At 35.8% G+C, this 20,103-nt stretch overlaps 1 protein-coding gene across 2 annotated transcripts in view; it reads left to right on the forward strand.

The window, feature by feature from the left end:
• The first annotated feature begins 643 nt into the window (after nucleotides 1-643).
• Nucleotides 644-20,103, forward strand: part of LOC124103391 (zinc finger protein 474) — a 53,256-nt gene continuing 33,796 nt past the window's right edge. Inside the window, exons 1-2 of one of the 2 annotated variants that reach the window (XM_046459973.2) lie at nucleotides 644-779; nucleotides 15,051-15,134. The gene's annotated coding sequence lies outside the window, so the exon portion shown is untranslated. The remainder of the gene's footprint in view (nucleotides 780-15,050; nucleotides 15,135-20,103) is intronic. The other variant, XM_046459972.2, reaches the window with a different exon arrangement.

Consider the following 20,103-nt stretch of genomic DNA (forward strand, 5'->3'; position numbering starts at 1 on the left):
CAGAGTGGGATTGTACCACAATTATCTTAGTATCTCAGAGTATTTTTAACATGAAATTTTAAAAAATCATTATTTCAAATGTACTTTTAAATGTTGACCTTAGTTTTCACAAAATTTTTTGTACCTTAGGACATGTTAAATAAACTAAGCATAGCTTCTTCATCTGTTAGTTCCTTGAATTTTAGACCAAAGCATAGAACAACACCCTTTGAGAACCATATGGAATATCCTTGATCCTGCTCTAGAAGAGACTAAGCTCTTTTATGCAGAAAATATTTTTTAAAGTCCCTAGAAAAGAAGATCAATAATATAGTCAATTATTTTTGTTCTCTCTCTTCCTTAAAAAAAAAGTTGTATTTCTGTCCCATTTCTACACCAGGAAGAACCTTGTGACTTAAATTCTTCTGCCTCTGGATGCTCAGTCCATTGCTAAAGTTCCTGGAGTCAACTTCCAGGAAAACTGAGGTCCATACCTATTTCCCTGTCTGTTTCTGATTCCTTTGCCCCCTGTTTTGATTTTCCCGATTGGTTGCTAGAAAACTTAGCCTTGTCCCTTTTGTTGACAGGTTGCCAGGATACATCCAGGCGACAAAGGCTGGGGTTCCTATTACCCAACAGCTTCACATACTAATGCGAAGTCCCACAAGAGGGGATGTGAACTTTGGAGCTCCCAGCTTTTCTGCTTCTGTTTCTACCAGCCCTCTCCCCAAGTCCTCAGAGGGGCTTGGCATGCTATTAGAAAAGTCAAAAAAAGACAGATAAAGAACAAATATTACAAGGTAAGCCTATCAAAAGGTGTGTTTTACTCTTGTCTCAGAGTTTTCCTCTCACTTAATAACTGCTTATTTTAGACATTCTTGGTCTCTTCCCCTTCCTTTCCATCAATATACAATAAATGTTCCCTAACTATAGGAAAGGAAACCAAAGAGAAATAATTTGTCCTTAAATACTCATAAACAAAACAATATCATTTTACTTCTTTAGATAATACCGGCAATGATGAGTTAAATATTCTAACAGTTAAAAGATAATCAAATTCCATTTTTAAGGGATAATATTTTAAACAATTTAATTTTAAGGAAAAGTAAATATGCTTTAAATATTCGTTCAGTAGCATATGTTTATTAGTCAGATTATCCATGAAAAGAAAGGGGTGATAAAGACTATAGTTACTCAATTGAGATGGCTGATTTTTTTAATTAATTGAGATGAGATCTATATGAAGTAAAATATAATGAATCTTCTATTAGACGCAGAGTCCCTAGTTTAATTCCTAGTCCTTGAAACTTGAATTCTTTAAATTGAAGTTCCTGAAAATCAATGACTTTAACACATATATACAACCATGTAACCATCATCTCAATAAAGGAATAGGATACTTTTGTCACTCCATAAATTTTCCTCATATTCTTTCTGGTCAATCTTCCCTTTAATGTTCTGGTTCCTGTCATCAAAAAAACAATTTGGACATTTATGAACTTTATGTGAATAGAATCATACAATCTATATTCTTGTATCTGACATCTTTGACTAAAAAGAAAGTTTTTAAGGTTGTTCCATGGCTTGGTTCTTTTTACAGGTGAGTATAATTGTATTATATGATCATTTCACATTTGTTTATCTATTCTGTTGATTTGTATTTGGTTTGTTTTCAGTTTGACCTTCTTATAATAACTGCTATTAACATTCTTGCACTAGTCTTTTTTCTTAACCACCAATTTAAGTTTAAAAATTTCCAGCTTTATCTTACTTTTATTGTCAAAAATGCATATATTTGGAAAATACGGTGAAATGTTTTATTTATGCATTGTGAATTTATCACCACAACTAAGTTGATTAAAGTATCCATCTCCTCATATAGTTAACTTTTTTCTTTTCCTCTTTTTTTCCTTGTTTTTGGGGATGTGAGTGATGAGAACACTTGTGATCCACTATCTTAGCAAATTTAAAAAATATAACACATTATTATTATAGTCTCTATGTTCCTTCTACATTAGGTCACCACTATGTTCCACATTAGATCTCCAGTAATTGTTTACCTTATAGCTGAAAGTATGTACTCTTTGACGAATGTTTTACCTTTACCCTTAGACCCTAGTTACCACCATTTTACTCAAATGACCAACAGGTATACAAAACATGTTCAGCACTAGCAATCATCAAGAAGTGCAAATCAGAACCACAATGAGATATCAGTTTACATCTGTTAAAATGGCAATTATCAAATGATCAAAAAATAAAAAAATAAAAACAAGCATCAGCAAGAATGAGGAAAGGGAATCCCTGCACACCAATTGGTGAAAAAATAAATTAGAACATATATTATGGAAACAATATAGAGTTTCTTCAGGAAATTAAAACTACCATGTGATTCGTCAATCACTCTTCTGGTATATATCCAAAGGCAGTGGAATCAGTATGTTGCAGAGATAGCTGCATGATCATGTTCAAGCATTATTCAATAACCAAGATAAGAAACCAAACTAAGTGTCCATCAATAGATAACTGGATAAAAAATTGTAAAGCACACATACACATATAGTATAATATTCTGTTATATATGTATATATATATATATATATATATATATATATATATAAAATCATAGCTTTTGTCATTTTAAATGTCTTTTCTTATCTGCATGTCATCTCTATTGATTTTTAATTAACCTACAAGATGCATCCATGTTAAGTATAAAATTTGATGATTTTAACAAACGAATAGCTTTATTTAGTTAACAAAGATGTCAAGAGCATGTACATTAACTGATATTCAGTTCTCCACCTTCACACCTAACTACCAGGCAATCACTGACCTACTTCGAATACTACAGATTCTCTTTGCCTATTCTACAGTTTAATATAAAGGGCCCCTTGTTCAGTATATACACTTTTGTGTCTGACATTACCAGCATCACATTCCTGGGAGGAGGACCCATGTTGCTGTGTGTATTAGTACTTGGTTTATTTTTAGTGTGGAGCAACACTTTATGTATGAATATGCCACATTTTTAACATCTGTGCACCTGTTGATGTTGATGTATATTTATGTTGTTTCTAACTTTTTATTATTATGAGTAAAATTGGCATAAACATTTGTTTGCAAAGTAGCTATAACATTTCACATTCCCAGGAATGTGTGAGTTTTAATTTTTCCATGCTGTTATTAACATTTACACTGACAATCTTTTTAACTTTAGTCATTCTAATGTGTGTATCTAGAAATATCTCTGTAGTTTTGTTTACATTTAAAAGTAAGGTTGAGTATTATTTTATAAGCTTATATATGTTTTTTTTTTTCTTTTTTGAGATACTGGGGACTGAACCTAGGACCTCGTTTATGTTAGGCAAGCACTCTATCAGAGATACATACCCAGGCTCTTAACAATCCATTTTTTTTATTAACAAAAATCTACTCAGAGTTTTTGCTTATATTTAAAATTTGGATTGTTTTGTTGTATATATATATATATATATATATATATATATATATATATATATATATACATTTTTAGATATATATCTTAAAATCTTTTAATCTGAGGCTTGTACTGCAATTTTCTTAATGGTGATTTTTAAAGAGCAGAATTTTCTAATATAAAGAAAGTATAATTTCTTACATTTTTTCTTTTATATTTAGTGGTTTTTGTGTTTTGTCTAAGAAATATTTGCAAACATTAAGATTATAAGGATATTCTTTTATGTTTTCTTCTAGACACTTTTTAGGTTTAGCTGCATGATCTATTTTGAGTTAATTTTTGTGTAGTGAAAGTAGGGAGTTGACATTAATTTTCCCCTCACATGTATCCAATTATTTCACTGTCATTTGTTTTAAAGATTTCATTTTCTTCATTGAGCTGTCTTTGCAACTTTGTCAAAAAATGAATTGACTAATATGTGAATTGACAATATATTTCCAGACTCTATTCGGTTCCATGGGTCTCTTTGTCTATCCTTTTTGGCATCATTTAATTTTAATAAGCTAACATATCTTGGCTTGTAGGTAGTGAAGCAAGTATTCAAAACAAATGAAGATGTTGACTCCTTCCATGACTACTTGCCAGTGAACTATACACAAAAATTTGAATCAGGTTGAGCATTCTTCCTTGCATGTTGCCCAAATATTTCCCTAGGTAGTAACCTGATTTTAAGTGATTCTATATTAAGTAAAAGCCAAAAATATGCTTATAAATTTATTCAAGAATCATAATCCCAGTAAAAATATGTATTTTTCAAGTCCATTTAGGCAGAATGTCTTGAACTTAATTTTCATTTATTCAATAATTCATTGAGTAGCTACGGGATTCCAGACATTGCTCTAGACAGGGAAAAAGAGGAGCAGAATATTTTTGGATCAAAATCTCTGCAAGCAAACATCCAGTGCATAGTCCTTGGCTGTGTTCTCACTTATCTTGAATTATGCATCGAAAGCTATACTGTAATTATATTACCAATTCTTTTAGTTCGTATTATGAAGAGAAATGAACAAGAGTTAAATGTTCAAGTATTCCTAAGACTTGAGAAAATACCATGAAGCTTAACTTTTCAAAAGTTGTTTTATTTTTTATTCCTTTATTTAAATAATGAACTTGATTTTTGTTGAACATTTTAATATAAGATCAAGTTAATCTCATTCAATATTCAAATGTGTTTTGGTAGCACCTACAAAGCACCACTGGTTAGGTGCTGAGGATAAAATATGCAGAGAGCAAGCAAATCCCTGTTGTAGAGTTTATATCTAAGTAAAGAAGAAAAATAACCACACATGCAGACAAATAAACAAAACAAAAATGTAGGTGGTTAATGAATGAAGATCATATGCAAAGCCACTTTCCAGTCCCTCCTACAGCCTACCCCAAAGGGAGAAAGAGTTTAGCTTGTTTAAGGAAATGAGTGGTGAAATGGATGAAGCACAGTACAGAAAAAGGTAAGTGAAAGGAGACCAAAGCAGAGATTGGGGGTGGGTGGGTATCAGATTACAGAGGACCCTCATGGTCAAGAGTTTTGATATTATTTGGACAATAGTTGGACAACCATAAAGCATTTAGTCAGAGGAGGTTTGGGTTCTAATTTCAATTTACAGAGTTAAATGAGATTGCTCTGAAAAAGATGGATTACAGGAGTCAAAGGCAGAGTGATTACTTACCTATCATGGCTGGCATAGCACGTGCTGTAAGGCACACCTGTCTGGCAGTAGATGTATGAGTGCAGGCAAACATCCCCAAAGAACAAGCAGTCTCTGCAGTGCTGAATGTGGAAATGTTTCTGTATGAGTTCATGCAATATCATAAAAGGTTATCCAATGTCAAATGGGCCGAGTGGAGACAGGAGTGAAAGACTGTGGGAAAGGAGATGCATTAAGATTCAAAAAGCCAAGAAAATCAAGAGATGAGAACGAAAACAGAAGGAAAGTAAAATAAGACAAGTAGAGTAGGGTAAGGTGTTCTTTTTTCTGTCAAATTATTAACAGGCAATCACAGGGAGTAAAAGCATGATAACTTGTTTTCGAGTGTAGTAGCACCTTTTGTCTTTCCTTCTTTCTTTTTCCTGACCCTGCATTTTATATGCAAGCCCACTATAGGCTGAGGATCTAGTTGGAGAGTTAGATCAACAGAAAGTATCTTTCTTGCTGTCTCAGAGTGACCCCATCACCAGTGTGACTTCTTCCAAGGTAAAAGATATGGTCAAAAGGTTGGTTTAGTACCATCTGACCTAGTTATAATGAAGCATATCATGACAAATTAAGTTAGATAGATAAGCATCCTGGTAAGCATTTATTGCTAAATGAAGATCATACTGATCATCAATACATTCCCTTCCCCTAGAAGAAATATGAAAGGAAGGTACAGATGAGTATATGTGTGAGTGTATTCGTGTGTCTAAGAAATTAAAAGAGCACTCAATGAGATAATAATAAGTATAATAACAAATTTATGTTATATTTATAGTAATAAACTATTAATAATATAAGTATATTAAACTATGTTAACTATTATATTAAACTCTATTAACCATATACACTATTTAACTATATTAAATATAGCTATATCACTAACTCTAACTATAATAAGTATAACTAATAAAATTCCAGTTTATTGACAGTCTTTAAGTAAGTATTCATTAAAGAATGGAAACATGTTTTGTAAAGACTATATGCAAATTCACTTTAAAATAATAAATATTTAATACAAAGTTAATATTTAAATGACTTGCATCAGTTCATGGCATTTTCCCTCAAAAATATTGAAGGATTATGCAATATTAAAACAAGATAAATCTTAGATTCCTTCCCTGTTTATTTCCAAGTGAACCATCTTATATTTGAAACAAATAACATTCAATAAGCAGAAATGAAAGCCATGTTGTTCTCTTCAGTCAAGCTATTTCCTATTTAAAACACCCTATCAAGTGGAATTAAATTATCTTAACTCTTGGGGTATTTTGGGGTGATAAGCAGTTCCCAAACAAAGTTTTCAGCAAAGACTCCCAGAAAAGCATGATGATAAGAAGCAAAAAAATGCTGTTTGCACTAAAATTACTTAAATGGATGCTGCCTAAATAAAATAGGTTTTATTGTGGCTCACTTACAACTTAATAATCTTTACTAACTGGATTTGTTTTATCATTTTTATAACTGGAATTTTATAATTAATTTTAAAAGATCAAGATGTGGAGCCTAAAGTCACGTCATTCTTCCACATGATATTTACAGGAAAGATCTTTCACTTGAGTTTTCAAATATTGATTCCATAATGTCTTGAGATAGTTCACCCATATAATCATGGGATTATAAACTCCTAAATAAATAAATAAATAAATAAACTCCTGATATTTGAAAAGTTAGAAAACTGGGAACATGATGATGTAAACAAGTAAATTAAAACCAGCTTACTATGTTTAAAAGAAAGCTAAACTAGGCAACTGGAGGAAAGTACAGTGAGCAAAAGAAAAATATTGAGAAATGTGAAAGTCCACTGAAAGTAAATGAGGACTTGATTAAGTGTATTTCATCTGCACTTTGGGATGGAAAATCATGGAGTTGTTTCTCAAGATAAAGAAGGAAAACCCTTTTTAGGTAGTTCAGGGTCTATCTGCAGCATTTGTCATTTAATGTGGGGGTACCCCTGCAGATGTGACTTCCGGGCATGAGAGGTCAGGAAAGGTACAAGAGATGAAAGAGGATGTTCAGGATGCCTTGCATTGATGTTCCTTAGAACCCCAGCTGATGGAAATCTCCAAAAAGTTCAATTTAGAGCTGGGTTAACCTCAGAAAACTTGTAGGCGCACCATTATACTAGACCCCCCAGGATTAAAGATCCTAAGATTGGTCCATCTGCTTTCTATGAAGAGAGTAGAATGATATCATTTAAATAATTTCATAATGAAGTATGTGCAGCCTGAGAGAAAGGCCCAGACCATCACTGTAGCCTGGGCACTGTGGAGCTTCTGGCTGCCTCCAGACTTCTCACTGATGAAGAGGACAGGCCTCTATTTCTCTAAGCAACTGGACTATGATTTTCTTTACTTGTAGTGGCATGCAATTGTCACAGATATAGAACCAAATTAACACACTATAATAAATAGATTGTTAACTCAAGAGTGGAAGGGTTGGGATTTTGGCAAACATCTCTAATGAATAAAGCAATGATAATAGTGGGAACTCAAAAGTTATATCCCCAAATATTGGTTCTGCGTATCATTACCAAAGGCAGCATTCGGGATAAAATGAATTATTCCATAAATCCTGTTCCAGGCAAGCCTTTCTCACCTCACTCACCTCACTCAAGTGTCCTCAGATAGAGGGGCATTTATTATAAGGATACATGTTCAAAGAAATACAGGGGAAACTAACAACCTGGCCCCGGGGAAGCACAGGGACTACCTGTTCTAGGGAAATCACTAGCCAAACAGTTGAGTAGACTCTGTTCTCTGGTCCAGACACCAAAATAACTAAAAAGTCATTTCTCATTAAAGTTTCACAATGCTAGGGGAGTAAGTCAAAGATGCTCTCAAGCCAGGTTGTTTTTATTTCTAGTGAGCAGAATGTTAATGATCAGGAATTTCCCTCTTTGGGTTTTCAGCCCTGTCTTCAGTAAAGTCTCTTGCTTGAATTACTTCAGAAATATGAGCAGAACTAGAGACCCACCCTGCTCCCCATTTTAGGTGGGGTTTAGAAAGAGGGCTGTTCATGGTCTTGCTCTGTGAGCCGGCCTTTTGTCCAGCACCCAGCTCTTTTCCAATCATTTCCCACTGGGGATGGGGAGTTGATTAACATGCTATGGAACATGGTCACCTAGGGTCACCTCACCAGAGGTGGTACAAGTGTCCTTAGCAGGGACAATGAGAATGGCAAGCAGAGTGATTAAATTATTTCATATTGATTTGATCTGTCTAAAAGTATGATTATATTTTTCATAACTATCTAGTACATCTTTCAGGGCTACTCTTGAAATATCCTTTAGTTAAACCTAAATAAAATATGGTTGAGTTATCTAGAGATTGAAAACTATGGAATTCCTCAGAACATTTTAAGAAAAGGGAGAATAATTTTGAAAAGCTATCATAAATTACTAATTATATTTTTTGACCTATTGCATTTTTAATGAAAATACATGGACGAAGAAAGGTTTTAAAAGCCATATAATAATAATTATCATATCAGACTTAACACCTACTGATTTGCTGAGTATTTTATCTTACTTTTAATCTTCATAATAATGACCTAAGGTGAGTGTTAAATTCCACTAGACATATTAAGACACTAGGCCCAGAGAGTTTAAATATCTCATTCAAGATCCCACATCTGATAGGTATTTTGGAGTTAAGGTTTGAACCTAGGTCTGAGTTTATATGAGGGGTAAACCAAAAAACAAAATAAACAAATGAATAGCAACCACAACAAGAAGATCTTCATAGTGGAGACTAACAAAGTTCTTACTTGATTCTTTGTTGTAAACTACTTTTTCAGCTTTTAGTTAGCAAATTAGATCTGTGCATTTCACAATTTGCTTGATTTAGACAATTTTTTTGCATAAATATGATAGCTTAGTCAAAATTAAAATCTGCATAGAAAGAGGAATAAAAATAATAGAAATTTATTTTGGCACTCAAATGGAAGATGCTGCTGAAAAGAAATCATTTCATTTTTATTTAAGCTCTGTGCAAATGCAGCAAAATTATAGCAGAACATTCCAGAGATATTTGTCAAGATTTTTGAATTTATTTTTTATTGTAGTACTGGGGGTTGAAAGCAGGACCTTGAGCATGCTAGGCAATCACTCTACACTGAGCTATACTCAAAATCTTTGATCAAGATTTTTAACAAAAATACTTAGACATATGTCAGGTACTAGTAACATAAGATGTAACATGGAGTTAACTGTTTGAACCTATATTAAACAGATCTCAAGTATTAGAGGGAACCAATAAGTCTGGATTTGTGTAGTATGATTAGTTTTAAGAGGTAAGGTACAGTTGTATTATTATAAATCAGAGCAATCTATTTCCTAATAAAAGTTTGCATTTAAAGGAAACTCTGCACTAAACCATTTAAGGAAAATGGAGTACTTAGTTTGCCTGGTCCTTATATGATAAACGTTAAAATTCTCCAGATTTCACAATCCATGATTATTTTTTTTTCAATCCTATGTGGTTTAAGAAAAATCTATAGTTTCCCCATTTCCCAGAGGAAAATCAAAATTCTCAAGACCAGCTATATGACTTTCTGTTATTTATTTCCAATATGCCCTCCTGGTTACTTAAATAAATTATTCACCATTTTTTTCCTCTCTCAATTCACCCACATTTCACAACTCATCACACACACACTCATTTATATCCATTTACAAACATACCTGTCCACTGGAGTTTACCTACACCCACTGACCCACACAACCAACACTACCAGCACATTCACACTCATCTACCAACATACATATCCACTAACAGCCAAATACATATCATACCCACAATTCACACCCATCCCTCTATACCTCTACACCACCACTCCCATTCCCTCATGCCTATTAATATACACACCCATCCACATATCCCTCCACACATTTATGTCTTTCTGTACACACACACATAGATACAATCCAACTAGTCACACTCATTAATTTATATCTGTCTACACACTCATCTTCACATACACCCATCCCCATCTTCTCATTTGGATGAATCTCCAGAGAATTATGCTAAGAAAAAAAAACTAATCCAAATATGTACTATATAATTTCCCTTTATGCAACATTTTGAAATGATGAAATTTTAGAAATGGACAACAGATTAGTGGAGTTCAGGAGTGAGAGAAAGTGACTCAAGAGAGGTAGAGGAAGGAAGATAGGTATGGTTATAAAAAGGTAACATAAGGGATCCTTATGGTGTTGGAACTGTTCAGTACTTTGACTAAGGTGGTGGTTAATATGCAAATAGTAAAATTCGATAGACCATAATACACACACACACACACACACACGTAAAACTTGGTATTCTGACTTCGATCTGTGGATTATACAAATGTCAATATCCTGGTTGAGATATTACACTAGAGTTTTGCAGAATGTTACCACTGGGGGGAACTAGGCAAGTTTACAAAATATCTTTATATCATTTATTTCAACTTTGTTTGAATCTACAGTTATCTCAAAAATTGCAATGAAATGCATTTATGTCACAAACAGACTTTAAAAATTAACAATAATCATCTCTGGGTGCAAGATACATTTTAAAGTTGTAATAGAATGAATCATGATAAAGTGCCCCTAGGAAAGTGTAAACTTCTGCAAATAGATCTAGTCAATTCCATCAGTGCATAGAGAGAGAGAGACTTGGCTCAGCATCAAACCACAGCAGCACAACTGAGATCTGGGGACATGATGACAAACACAGACCAGGCATCCACCAAAGATTTAAGCAACAAACTCTGAGGCTGAATTACTTTATGTCTCTCTTCATGCAGAAGCACACACATAGGAAAACACATTTAGGGCAGCTACATCATGTTAATGACGATGATTTACCCTCAAAAGACTCCATTTCACTTGTGGAGAAATTCTAAATCAGATTCATTGATAAACAAAATAATCTCTTCCTTGTGTTAAAATAAAATGTACTTCTTTATGAGCATCACAGGCAACACCTCAATGTTCTTATCTTCTTTGTACAATATATTCCATATTTCATCTTTGACATGTTCATATTTGGATATATATACTGGATATGTAAATGCCTGTGAATTTTTGGGACAATACTTAATGGGATTATAAATGGCACAGCAAGTTGGAAGATAGTCTTATGTCAAAATTCCTTATAGTTAAATGACTCTACAAAGTGGACATGTGTTTTCAGCTTAGATCAAAACCAAAAGTGAGTGACTCTTTCCACTTAAAAGGTTTAAGCATCCACCTCCAATTGTTGGAGAAGGCTGGTTGTTATCCTGAGAACACAGTTGAAAAATATATGCAGTCAGTTGGTCAGAGACAAGGGTTAAGTCAGTCAAATTTCAGAAGAAAACTGTCAAGATTCTCTTTGACATATATATGCAGATACAAAACAAACAGTCAAAGAGGAAAGAGAAGAACAGGCTTCAAATGTCATCCAGGAAGGACATACTGGCCACACTGCAGAGAATGCACAATCTGAAAGGATTATTTTCTCAGCCACACTGGTAGAGGGTTCTGCAATAACTAGAGAGTGACATGGGAACCTACTGTATAATGCTGTGTACTTGTGCTTTTGTTACAATAAGTGAATTGTGTTGTAATTTATTCAAGAGGACCAACTAGTACATCTCAGCAAGGGCCAAGAGACGGAGACCCCCATGGTGATGTTTTCTATTGGCATTTGGGCTGGGGTTATTGTCTCCTGGCTATTATTCTGGGCACAGTATAGATAAACTTGGCTGAACAACCTTTTTGCAGAAGGCTGCATTCACACAACTGATTTTTTTTCTCTTGAGATAATTCAGTTTTCTATTACTAGTTTAGCAAGTCACTATAAAATTATTGGCTTGAAACAGCGTAAATTCATTATCTAACAATTCCATGAATCAACATGGCTGTCACTGGGCAAGAATTGAGGCGTCAGCAAGGCGGAGCTCCTTTCAAAAGCCCTCAGGGAGAATCTATTTTCTGGCTTTGTTAGATTCTAGAGAAAACCACATTACTTGGATGGTAGCCCCCTTCCTATATCTTTAAAGTCAGCACCAGCTAGTTGGGTCCTCTTCATGCTTCATATTTCTTCTGCTGTTGCTTCTTTTTTTCAGGAACTTGGGGAAAGGCTCTTCACATTTGAGGTCTCTTGTGATCAGAGTAGGCTAATTGCCTCAAATATATAATATTCTGCTTTCTCCAGCATATAGCAGAGTGAATATACAAACCACATACTTAAAACAGTAAATTGGTTAGCCTTGCCTTTATCCCTCCAGCCAAATGGAAAATCCAGAGCAAATCAGCAGTAGGGTCAACCATGGGAGGCATTAATCTTTATTCTTTTCTTGATGGCATCGGTTCTTATTATGTTGGGTTGTTCTAGTCATACAAATAGACAAGTGGAAACATTAAAAATGTGACATAGAACACAGAAGGTAGAAAAAGGTCCTGTTGAAAACACAAGAAAGATGGGAGACATCAGCATCCAAAGTTGATCTGTAATTGACTTTGACCAATTGAATATGCTAATCTTTCTAATTTTATGTATGACTTAAACTATGCATGCAGATCTTTTTGTTTTAACTATAGAAAAACAGAACAAGTCAATTGATACTCTCACTGACTTCCTTGTTATTTGATAGTAATTGGACATGCAGTGAAGGGAGGCTTTCAGTAAAATTTAAACCACATAATATTGAAGCCATAAACTATGGAAGTTTTCAAATAAAGAGTTGTCACCACATTTCATATTTTGCCTGGGCTCCTAGGATACTGAGAATGAACAACTTCCCCATAGATACTAGAAGATTCATTCTAGTGGTTTTCTTCATCAGGGGATATCTTGTGTAAGCCTTCCTGAGACAGGAAAGATGTAGTGGATTCTGAGTCAGCAATGAGCTCTAACCATATGGCCTGTGAAGGAGTGCCTTGTTTACAAGATTCAGTGATGTCAAATGGAATGACAATAGTTTTTTTGATGACTTATTTACACAGGAAGATAGGAGATGTCGGGAGAATAGCCACAAAAGGCCCATGTTGAGAGACAGCATTCAGTTTGTGGGCGTATATCAACAGCAGAAGAAACATGAGTCACAAAGTGGACCCAACTACCAGGTCCCAGGAGTCACCATCAGGGGAATCACGATGAGCATATGAACACAGAGGTGCTTTCACTCACACACACAGCAGAAGTCCAGCCTGCCTTCTGGGCCCTGCTCTGTGACTTCCTGTCCAGGCTTTCCTCAGATTAGCTTTGGGTGAAGAGATCATTATTAACAGAGAGTGTTGATGTCTATAATTAATGATAATAATGATCGATTTAAGACTCAGCCAGGCTCCAGGAGGTACTGACCTCCTAGAGGTGGATGGAGCTAAGGTACAACCTTGAGACTGTTGCAGGGTAAAGTGGGGATGTAGTTAAAAAGGTTTCTTCAGGATACAGTCAGGTCCATCTCTCCCATGTCAATCTATCCTGGCCAAGCAGCCTCCAAGGGCTGCTCTATTCTTCATTGTGTTTGTTTCCACCTGGGTACACTAGTCCAGTGACTGCACTTCAGATGCTAGTTCCCTGTGGCTTGGAAGTCAGTGCCAAAAGTGTTGCTCTGAATGACAGTAAATCAAGAGAGTAGAAACACTGTGCACGCATATCACATAATGGGGCTAGTAAACACATCCATCTATTTTAAATTCTTTTTTATTTTGAATTCTAAAACATGAGTACCTAATTTTCAATTTTTTTTTAAAAAATCAAAATACATTATCTTACACTCTGGATAGATTTAGGAGATCTCATTCTATGTTGAGAAGAAATCGCTGTGCTGTTCTTACACATATTTGGTTCAAACTAATTTTTAAGTATTTCTTGAATGCTAACTTGGCAGAAAGAAAAGTGCACCCAATTTTGTAATCCCCACAAGGAAGCATAATTCCAGACCAAATTTTGAAAATCCAACTATACTTTATATTAATAGCTTGTTTATGATTATTTTAATTGACTGGTTCTTTCTTTAAGCCAATAAGAGAAAACATCTAACATTTCTCATCTGGAGCATCATTGAATGGTAACTCAAGGCCTATTGGCTTAAATAGAAGAGTAGCTCTTATTATATCATATGAGAATTGAATAATTACAGGAGTGCCTTCAGAACATGCAGATGATCCATGAAATACATTTTTTGTCTGCTATTGTTTTACTTTTGTCTTTATTTCCCTATTGTCTTGCTTATGGATGTTCCAAACGCTGGCTCTTTGATATATAAATGTGTGTTGTCTCATAACTCCCCATAACTTAGGAACAGTCCTTCTTTAGGGCACTGATGCTTTATTTTCTTTTGGACTTTTTTCTCCCTTTTTGAACCATGCATTTCAGCCTTAACCTACTTTCATTGGGAAGATTCCCTTCTAAATTTTTACTAATAAATATATTGTGGCTTTAGTAATAACATCTTCCAGAAAAGATAGGATATCTTCAAGTGGATTCCCAATTTCTGAAGGGCTCAGATTTTCAGTTCCTTGAAGTGATTCTCAAATATTTAATTAAGAAGAAAAATGTGGGAAAGAGGCAGTTTCAAGCAAGGGTCAAAATCTCAAATGCCTCAGAGAATGAAGCATGGACTATAAATTAAAGAATCAGGCTAGTGGGAAATATTGGACATAAAATATAAACTAACTCAGCTGGCTGGTGAGAAACTTTGGAAAAGTGAAGACTGGCTGGATGAATTATAGGCACAACTTTTACTCAGCTTTGGCTTAAGTTGGATGTGATCACATGGGATGTAGTTTCTGTATAGCTAGATCTTCTGCTTTTTCAAGAGAAACAAACAAAAATCTGTATTTTATGTGAACATCTCTCAATTTTAAAATAATAGCAACTAATTCAAACATTTTTAACTCTTTCCAGACTAAAAAGAATATATTTATAGGCCATATTTGGCCTATGATCCAACACCTGGGATAGAATTACCCTAAATGTGAGAAAATTATGGTATGTGAAATTACTCATTTGTTACTTTACTCATTGTTAGTCAATAATCTGATTTCCTTCACCCCACCTTTTTCTATTTTCCTACCTTTTTAAATATACATATGTATTGGTTGTGTATGGACACAATTCCTTTATTTTATTTATTTTTTTTTTTTATGGGATGCTGAGGATAGAACCCAGTGCCCCACACGTGCTAGGCAGGCACTTGACCACTGAGCCATAGCCGCAGCCCTGGCTGCCTTTTGAATGCATTATAGGCCTCTAATGTGATTATACTGTTGGTTTCCATAACCAATTCTCCACCACTCCAGATGTCAGTATTGCAATTACAAGGTCATACCTGTGTGGCATTTGTGAGTTTTGGGTAATCTGTGATTTGGATACTCAATATAGAGTGAAAAGTATAGACTTGATCTAACAATACCTTTCATAGGGTGATATTATGAGCCTTAACAACATAAGATGACCTTGCAGAAGGCTCTAGTTAGAAGTATAAAGAGGGCCTGTCTCCCACATTTTTACTTGTATAGATTTTATAACACCATAGACTATTATGTCCATACCTAACAATTAGGTTGAATGAAAGTGAAAGAACTTTTCTTGGTTTAACAGTGAAGGGGAGACCAAGAGAAAGAAAATTTTACTAGCTATTCAAAATCAATCCGGAAATGCCAATATTCCTTTATGCCATGACTTAGGCTAAATGACTTTTTTGAAAGTTTTTCTAGTTTTTAGCCTTAAACATATTGTTCCTTGTTGTTCCTTGTTCCCATACGGCCTTTGATCTACTCATATATCATATTTACTGAGGACTTCAGGGGCCAGTGGCCCCTGGTACTGCCCAGAAAGAAGTGTGGAGAACCAGCCAGAAAACTGGGCCAGTTCCCTTCACCTCTGGTTATCTTTGGTCTGAGTAGGATCACTTTACTTTGACTCCCCCTGTGGCAGCAATGGCCTGTGGTTGGGTAATCAGCAGAATGTCATTTAAAATTGAGGAAAATATAACTCTACTTAAATGGCAAAATTTCCCCTTATAATTTAGGTCAGTTACTGGCAAGTGGAAGAGCATCATTTTCTGGCTCTTAAACCATGGTGATGGTATAAAAATTACAAAGATATATTTCTGTGAACTGAAATGAGTTTCAAACATTAAAGCAAGCATCTTATTTTCTAAAATGCTGACATGGTTTAGATATGTGGTATCCCCCAAAAGCTCCTGTGTTAACAAAGGAGGTAAAATAATTAGTTTATGAGAGCCATGATCTAATCTGTCCATCTTAGTTTGAATGGACTAACTGGGTGGCAACTAGAATCAGATGGGGTATGGCTAGAGGAGGTGGGTCACTGGGAAACCTGTCCCAGAGGGTTCATCTTCCAGCAGCCCCTTTCTCTCTCTCTGCTCCCCAGATGCTTTGGGCAGGGTGGAGCAGAGCAGGCCACAATCTTTAGCCATAATGTTCTGCTTCACCTCAGGCCCAGAGTGATGGAACTGGCCAGCCATGAACTGAACCTCTGAAACTGTGAGCCAAAATAAAATTTTCCTCCTCTAAGTTGTTCTTGTCAGGTATTTTGGTCACAGTGACAAAAAGCCAACTAACTCCAATGTTGTGAAAGAATTGTTGTGTGTGTGTGTGTGCACGTTATTGCAATACCAAAGCAACGTGCAGCTTGAGTAGCACAAATTTTTATCACTTATATTCTGAGTGTGGTTATGTCAGTCAGGAGACAGAAACGATACCTGTTATTTAAGCAGAATTTAATATAAAGTGCTGTTAACTAGGAATGAGGTTGTAACCTAAGTAGCAAAAAATAAATAACTGCAAGGGAGGTGATAGTTGCCATTCCTAAGGCTGAAGGATACAAGGAAAGAGGCTTAGATTATTAAAACTCAGAAAAGGTGCCCAATGGACTGAAAATCATTTCTTCAAGGTGAATCACAGACGGGCTGGTGATGGCAACTGGTGGGGGAAGGTCAGTGAGTCAGTTTTACAAGAGTTGAAAAAAACTGCAAACTGGATTCAGCTGTTACTACAGGAAAGAACTGCTGCTGCGGGTTTAAGACGTGCAGCTGGGGTGATGCGCACAGCAGCCACAAGCAGCCAGGAAGTCTTCAAAGGAGAGTCAGTCCCCTTTTCCTCCTACAGCATTGCATTCTTCTTTGTAATGCTATTGGCAGAGCATACCCTGGAGCCAGCTGGCAAAGCAGAAGTGAGCTGTACAGAATTTCAGTGCCAGCTGAAGGTAGGAGAGAGGGCTGGGAGTATCAGCACAGGAGGTTAATAACTGACACAATAGTTCTTCCTGATTCTCTAAAAAGCTCATAGAAAAAAACAGTTTTTATTTTCATAAAAATGAAAATAAAATTTTCTCCCCCTGCCCCCAGAAAGAAAGAAAGAAAGAGAAAAAACATCTCTAGGAAGGGAGATGTTGTAAATCAATTTGTTAAGCTCCATTGGCACAATATTAATAGTTTTGAGTCTTTTGGTTCTGATTTTAAAGAAATTATGTATGTTTTAATAAGTCAGTTTTGCCCCCAAACATTACACCCTTAAAAAATAATTATATTAAAAAGGGAAGATTTTGGCTGGGTGTGGTGGTGCACACCTGTAATCCCAAGGCTGATGGAGGAGAATCACAAGTTAGTGAGACCCTGCCTCAAAATAAAACATAGAAAGTGAGAAAGAGCTGGAGAGGTAGTTCAGTTGTAGAACACCTCTAGGTATAATACCTAGTACCACAATATGAAAAAGGAAAACCTTAAAATTTGAAACATCACTGTTATAACTCATTTTGTGCAAAGTCAAAAACTACTGTTGAAATAAATATTAATTTCAATCTCTAATAAATTTCATGTGAATCAGAAACCCCTAAAAAGTGGAAATAAACATTTCTCTTATGTGAGTAAAGTCCAAGAAAGGTATGCTGCAACTCATACCAAGGTAAGATAGAGGAAATAAAGACTGGCTGGAAGGAGAAAAAATGGAAGGATAAAGAGACGATAGCTGTAAATCTAGAATCCCCACAATTGGATTTACTCCCTGGGTCTGTTTTTTGCTCCAGGTCTGTCACTCTCAAATTTCTGAGAAATCTACAAATCTTATAGTTACTATAAATTCACTCATTCATAAAAACTGCTTCACTTTGATTAAAGCTTAAATATGGTGTTAGCAAACACAATGTATTTTCGGGTTAGATAAAGCAAAGGGAAATGCATTTTAAGAAACTGGTATCCAGGTACGGTGGTGTACACCTGTAATCCCAGTGGCTCCAGAGGCTGATGCAGGAGGATCCTGAGTTCAAAGCCAGCCTCAGAAATTTAGCAAGGCCCTAAGCAACTCAGCAAGACCCTGTCTTTAAATAAAATATAAAAAGGGCTGGGGATGTGGCTTAGTGGTTAAGCATCCCTGGGTTCAATTCTCAGTATCTGAGAAAGAGAGAGGAACTGATAGTCTAGGCACATTTCAAACATCTTATAGATGGGGAGAGAATGTCAACCTGAGGTTCCTGAAGGAAGAGGAAACCACCATTACCAAGGTAATATTGTTGCCACATGCTTTCCCATTCCCACCCTCACAGTTGCCTTTAAAGGAAGACTGGATATCCCCAAAGTGCACGCCTGGAGCACCTGGGCGCCATCTTCCTTTGAGTTCCAGCCTGTCCTGCTGTGTTCTTTTCCCTGTTGCTTTACTATCTGATGTGCCCTGGAATTGTTTACTGCGGTAAAAGAAAGTAAAGAAACCTGCCTGGGCTGAGTTGAGGTCCCCTTTTCCTCTTTAGAGGGGACTTCTAGGACTCCCCTTCTAACCCCCACTCCCACCCCTGTGACAATCTGACCTAAGTTTGCTCAGGTCTGTGCTGTGTCCTGTCAGCAGTTCTGTAGAGGTAGTCTGGTCCAAGATGTCTGTTAAGAGGTCCAGTCATCACATCTATGTTCTAAGCATCAGTGTAAAGGGAAGGAAGAGGATTAGGTTGTGCCTCCACTCTTACAAGTCCCACCAATACTTCTACTAGCTGCAAAGAAACTCAGATTTTTAGCTCGGTAACATGTCCCAGCTAAAAGAGCTGTGTTAATTTAAGAGACCTGGGAAAAATAGCTGCTGGTAAGAAACTAGCTATTTCTGCCAGACTCTAGGAGGGCTATTGCCTCATCAGTCATAAATGGGTCTATCAGCTCCTTTTTGAAAGCAAGACCCATAGGTAAGAAAGACTGGAGAGAAATATGAGGATAGTAGGCTGGGAAAAGTGGCAGCTGATGAGTGGGGTGGATGAAAGGTATTAAAAACAAAACCCCTTTACTTTAGAATTTCATTCAGCGTCAGCTTCAGCCTCAACTCTTTCTTATTTATATGTGCAACCATTTAAAGTATTAATATTCAATAATAACCAAGAGGAGTCATGTTATATACCAATTATATTTGTTTTATTTTAAAGGACTAAATTATTTTTTAAAAGACTTAATCACTTTTGGTTGTATTCTTTCCCCTCTTTTAGAGAAATGCCTCTAATGCCAAGATAGATCTTGGATTTCCATGGTTATTACACTTAACTTTGTGAATTTGTCTCTCCCCCCTCCCATAAACCCCAAAGGGAATGGAAAAATGGCATCATATTGATAAAACGTGAGCCTTCCAAGACATTCTTTAGATGGCCAATGTGCAAATATGGTCAAAATGAAGAATCCAGGCCAACTGAGTGAACATTTCTCCACAGATGCTTGGGGTGAAGCTGGCTGGCTTTGCAAAGTGGTTCTCTTTATAAACTAGCAACATTGCTTTATGATGTGTCTGGGTGACAGGCCAATTTCTTAAGTGATTTAAGTATATGTATTTAGTATTTTCCAGAACTTTTGCTTTTAGAACTAACTTATAGGGTAGAGCAGCTGACCATGCTGTGCCGTGGCATACTGCCTTAGCAGAATCACTGACAGAATTAGATACCTCAGGTCCCCCAAATTTACTCATTTCCAGCA

This window comes from Marmota monax, unplaced genomic scaffold, assembly GCF_021218885.2.
Source record: "Marmota monax isolate L192 unplaced genomic scaffold, Marmota_monax_Labrador192_F-V1.1 WCK01_AAM20220418_F8-fsc00006, whole genome shotgun sequence".
NCBI classification, from domain to species: domain Eukaryota; kingdom Metazoa; phylum Chordata; class Mammalia; order Rodentia; family Sciuridae; genus Marmota; species Marmota monax.